Consider the following 5,803-nt stretch of genomic DNA (forward strand, 5'->3'; position numbering starts at 1 on the left):
GCCATTTGAACTAGCGTCATCCAGAAACAGCATTAACCATCCCTATATTGATCGACCGACCAAGTGCAACAGGCACGGAACACCATGCCACAAACAGACGTCCGACAACTGTAGAACACAAAGCATCCATATTTGCGAGCTTGCATTTAACATTCTCGCGGTTACGCAGGTTGTTATTGTACCAGTATTTCACATTGGAAATGGTTTATCTCGTGCTTAAGTTAATCAATGCTCTTGCAATGTTAATCTGTTAATTATGTTACCTAGACAAATGTATTCCGAAACTCCCTGACAGATTAAAACTGTGTGCCGGACCGAGATTCGAACTCGGGACCTTTGCCTTTCGCGGGCAAGTGCTCTACCAACTGAGCTACCCAAGCACAACTCACGACCCGTCCTCACAGCCTCAATTCTGCCAATACCTTGCCTCCTACCTTCCAAACTTCACAGAAACTCATCTGCGACGTTCGCAGAAGAGTTTCTGTTAAGTTTACGCACACTACACTGCAGAGTGAAAATCTCATTCTGGAAATGTACTTCGGTAACTCCATTTCTCCACATTAATAATTTTTTGGTGGTACAATTTTTTTCTGTGAGTTTATATACATCGATAACGTTTTGTCAATGAATGTTAGTTTACAGGATGACCGTGAGTACCCTCAAACATGGTGACTCATTATTCCAAATACGTGTTTTTATTCAAAATTGTAATAAACAACTATGTAATAAAAAGCAGGGCTTACCTTTGGATGTGATCCATTTTCCTTCTTTCAGCAGTCCTGCTGTGTGCTATGAGGTATTTTAAACTTTCAGATTCGTTTTTAATCGATTCCTCCCTATTACCTTCAGTAACAGCTTATATCACTATATGTCCCGACTGACTGACTCACCGATTCATAACTGTGCAGCCCAAACCACTAAGAATAGAAGCTTGAAATGTGCAGAAGGTGTTGATGTGATACTTTAGACATTGTTTAAGAAGAGTTATTTCGATATTCAGTCCCTATGTGGGTGAAACAGGGGATGAAAGGCTTCGTGAAAATTTCGCTATTAAGGTAATTTTGAAGCTAGAAATGCGAAAATTGGTATTTGGTTCGTTGGTCAGACATAAAAAATTGTGTACGTCAACTTTTGAAATTGGACTCATAAGGGGTGAACTAAGGGGTGAAATTTTTTTAAAAATAAATCATTATTAAAGAACAAATAAGGTATTTTTAGAATTACATCTATAAAATTATTTTTGACTTCTGAGTCATTTTGCAATATCGTCGTCATAGAAGGCTGCCACCTGTACTTTCTGCCTATTCTCTACGCTTATCTGCAGCTCGTTGAATATGTCAAAATGTTGCCTTCATAGCGAACGGTTCATGTGAGCAGAGATGAAAGGCACATGGAGCCAAGTTGACTCTGTATGGTGGGTGATCAAACACATCAGATCGAAAATACTGCAGGGTGTCCTCATCGTCCCTGCAGTGTGTGGCCGAGGACTGTCATGAAGAATGAAATGCATGACATCTACGTTGTGTGTGTTGCATGAAATCAGGCGAAATCTCTCAAAGGCTCTCATACTTGACGGGAGACATTATTTTCTAGACCTCTCCGCGTGCTTACTGTGCGCCTCCAACTGAAAAGAAAATCCTCACGCGATCGATGGGCATACTAGAGGCACTGTCCAGTACATCTGTGGAGATCATATGGTCTTCACTATGGTTTCCGATTAGACCTCGTGTGTAATGCATTGTCTCCAGCAAATAAGTGTTGAAGTCTTGAAAGCAGTTTGATCCAATGCGCCACGACTTCCTCCGCTTTAGATTGCTGTAACATAAAATTTAATCCTGCATGCCTCTTCTTCCTCCTGCTTACTCAGTGACCGAACATCATGGCTGGCATTTCTCATCACTGATAGCTGAGTGCTCTTATCGGAGAGCCAGCCGGAATGGCCGAGCGGTTCTAGACGCTTCGGCCTGGAACCGCGCGACCGCTACGATGGCAGGTTCGAATCCTGCCTCCGGCATGGATGTGTGTGATGTCGTTCGGTCAGTTAGGTTTAAGTAGTTCTAAGTTCTAGTGGACTGATGACCTCAGCTGTTAAGTCCCATAGTGCTCAGAGCCATTTGAACCTTATCAGAGACACGTTTACATGCTGGACTGTATTTGCCAAACCGAGTTAATGGCACTGCGAAATTATATTGTCATACAATGTAATAGATGCAGCACAGAGGTGAGGAAGTGACCTCTATGTTTTGAGTTCCTTGAAACCACATGTCCATTTCCTGTTCCTTGAAATGTAGACGCGAAAAATGATGACAAAGATGGCAGAAAAAATGCGTTGGTGGCTTCAACACAGTTTCCTAGCTCTGGAAACTGGTGGAAACCTGTTGAGTAGAGATTTCACATATGAAATTATAGGCAATTAAATTCCGACCCGTTCCTTTTTTTAAAATGGTATAAATCAAATAGCAACCGGTTACATTTCTTAAAAGGTTGCTGTAAATTAAATTGTAACCCGGCCCGGTTTCTGAATGCTGTGTGTGAACGGCTCTATTAGATTTCGATAACTACATTAGCATTTGACATCATCCGCCACACGTGAGCGGTGAGTTTAATTGCTATAATCGGTTTACATGGTGACTAAGCCCTGCAGTTGTGAACATGCTCCTCAATTCAGTTGGACAGTTGTACGGACGATTAGTCTTAAAAGTCAGGTGTTGGAATCTTGACGAAATTTCCACAGGAAACTGCCGTTCGCTACAAAAAAGGCAAGCAGAAGTCAGTGCAGCACAGGAAATCCCGTTCTCTCATGTTTCTCGACCTCTACCGAGGTTGAAACAGCCATTCCGAAAGAAAACAGATCAAGACGAAGGAGATGGACGTAAAGCAAAAGTTTGCTTACGAAAGCAGAAGCTGGAGACATTGGGCAGTTATTTTTCAAGAAGAGAAAGCAAAACTAATAAGTTGAACAAAAGGAAGAAAGTTTGTTTATGAAAGCAGAAAGTTGAGTCATCATTAAGGAAGGAGAAGTAGAAGAATACAATGAGGAAGAGGGTAATGTTAATGATGAGTAACAGTCACGACAGAAAATTATAGCAGGGGTAGGACGTAAACTGGGAGTATAATTTTTAGTAAACCACTTGGCAAATATATGATAATGTATACGGCGTGGTATTTGACCTAGTAACAAAAGTGTGGACGACTGGTGATTAACAGGTAACGGTCGATGGAGATGATTTAATAAATCACACTGTGGGAGTTCTGGAAATGAGAGAATTATATAATCTACTGTTCAAAATTAAACCGCGTAAAATTCCAACAAGGGCTATAAATAACCACATTTCGTTAATCGTGCATTCGATTAAAGTGGCAGTGAAAGAATATTGAGTGATAATGATGTGTATATTGGTCTGGGAGAGAATGAGAACGCACGTGATATTCATGATTGGAAGACAGACACCCCCAGATCGCCAGTAAATAATGATTTCGCTCACCAGAATAATACAAAACAATTTCTGAACGATTACTATTCTTGTAATAATTCACATATTTGTAAAATTATATCTACAGAAGCAGAGCTTAAAGAAGCAGTAGTTATTGCTTGGAGTTTACGGTGGCTGTCGAAAATAATGAAGTGAATGACTTATCTGCAAAATCGGGAGCAGCAGATGAGAACATTTCATCAGGTGAATAATGTCGATGGAAAGTGCGTTTCGCTGATTTGGAAACAGTTCAGTGTTTGTTTTATGCAAATACCTTTGAACATAACGTCATTTTGAACAAATTTGTTGAACATGACTCCAATTCAAGAGATGTTTACGTACTTTTTGTGAGCTACGACATATCATCGACCTTGGCCTCATTTCAGATCAAGTTTGTATAATTTCACAGTCACATGCTGATTGAGGGAATGGTTTCAATGCCAACAAAAACACAATGCTATGCCTAGCAGTCTCGTTGCACTGGCAGGTAAAATCCTAGGCTGTGGCTGATGGGAGGGGGATGGGGGATGGTGGAAAGAGTGTGGCTTGCCAAGTAATACTCATGAAGTCATTGATAAGGTTTACTCATTTTAGAAGCAAGGGGCGATCTGTGATAATACATCAGAGAAGATAAACTTATTTGCCAATATCGCTAATAGTAACATTTATTATTGATAAACGATTTCACTGATTAAAGTTATCATCTGCCGATCTGGAAAGCATTTATACAGTGTCACTAATACAAAACAGTTGTAACATTCAGTGTCAGGTACAATATAAATGAAAAAAATATAAAAACAACATACCTCGACAGATAGGATATTGCATGTGTCTTCAAATAGCAGTAAATGCGCTGTTTCTTCTAAATTCATTGCAGCTAGGCGCCGATATACTGGCAGCCGCTACTAGTAAAGCGTAGGAATTGACAACTGGATCGACAGATGTCCAGTCTTAATTTACGTGGAGCAAAATGTATATAAGAGCATTTTAAAAATCTGTTCACATATTGCAGGTCAACTAAGGCAAGGTAGAAGAGGTTTTAAAAACTACGCAAAATAAGGTTCAATTTAATGACATGGAGACTTTCTTTAAAGGCAAATTACAAAAACAGCTGCAACACGTTAATGATAAGCACAGTATTAAGTTGGAAGTGTTAACGGACGGGGCCCATAGAACTAGCGCGTTAACCGTGAAACACGCTTCTACTTTTGCCAATCAGCTAGAGAGTCTCAGTAATACTTTTTTTCAGTGAGGCAGAAGTTAAACTACCAGAAAAAGGGCTTGCACTACAATATGCCAAGTAGATGCAGAAAACACCATGTCAAAGAAATTATAGCTGAGACTGAAATTAAGCTACCCTTCCGATATGAAGTAAAGTTATAGCAATGGCAGTAAAAACAGCTAATATTACCAGCAATGAACTAAGTAGCCCAACTCAAGGAAATAATGAAATAAAAATTTTGTCCCCTATTAACAAAAAATTAGGACCACCAAGTGATAGCAAAGAAAAGAAACGCACAAAAGCAATACAGTACTTCTTATGCATGATTGAGATTACATCTCGAAAATTGAAAATTTGTTTCAGAAAGTAGTACTATTGACGTTACTGAAGACCCAACGGACAAGTTCCAGTCAACTCTCTGTAACAATATTAAAGACTGCAACTTTATTCTGGACGATAGTGAAAAGCGTAATCTAAAAATGATGAATTTTCCTGTTCCAATCCTACATTTTGAGGTAAAGATGCACCAAGAAGAGCGAAGTATTAGGCCTGTAGTTGAAGGAAGGTTTGCACCTGATTATAAACTGAACAAGTTTCTAAACAAAAATTAGACGCATGTTACGTTTCTGAAAATTCACACAACCTAAAACATAACTTAGAAGTGGCATTACTTTTACGAAACACTGACAACCCGAATGGTTCGAACCTTGTATTCTTGACATAAAAAATTTGTTCGCTAATATACCGGTGAAAGAATACATAGAAACAATAAAAAAATTACTAGAACATCAAAAATTGAGTAAGGCAGATGTGGTAGAATTCACTGAACTTTTAGTATTTTCACTGTAGGGCTATTATTATTCTTTCGTAACAACATTTATTGCCATTGAGAGCATGCTATGTGTAAGTGGTTAGCTGGTACTATGGCTGACATCTTTTTCAAATGTCTGGAAAATAAGATCCCCAGTATCAGTAAAAACTATAGTGATAAAACTATTACTGAAGATATATTGACGATGTGACCACGCTCATCAGAGATGACGGATTGGGTTTGTTGGATTATCAAACGGCACTGAACAGTTTATAGAGGGACGCCATGGAGATGGAA

At 39.2% G+C, this 5,803-nt stretch overlaps 1 non-coding gene across 1 annotated transcript; it reads right to left on the reverse strand.

The window, feature by feature from the left end:
• Window positions 1–306: 306 nt before the first annotated feature.
• Window positions 307–381, reverse strand: Trnas-cga. Its single transcript has one exon. It is a non-coding gene; the product is annotated as a tRNA-Ser (tRNA).
• Between the last annotated feature and the right edge of the window lie 5,422 nt (window positions 382–5,803).

Source organism: Schistocerca piceifrons, chromosome 5, assembly GCF_021461385.2.
Source record: "Schistocerca piceifrons isolate TAMUIC-IGC-003096 chromosome 5, iqSchPice1.1, whole genome shotgun sequence".
Classification (NCBI taxonomy): domain Eukaryota; kingdom Metazoa; phylum Arthropoda; class Insecta; order Orthoptera; family Acrididae; genus Schistocerca; species Schistocerca piceifrons.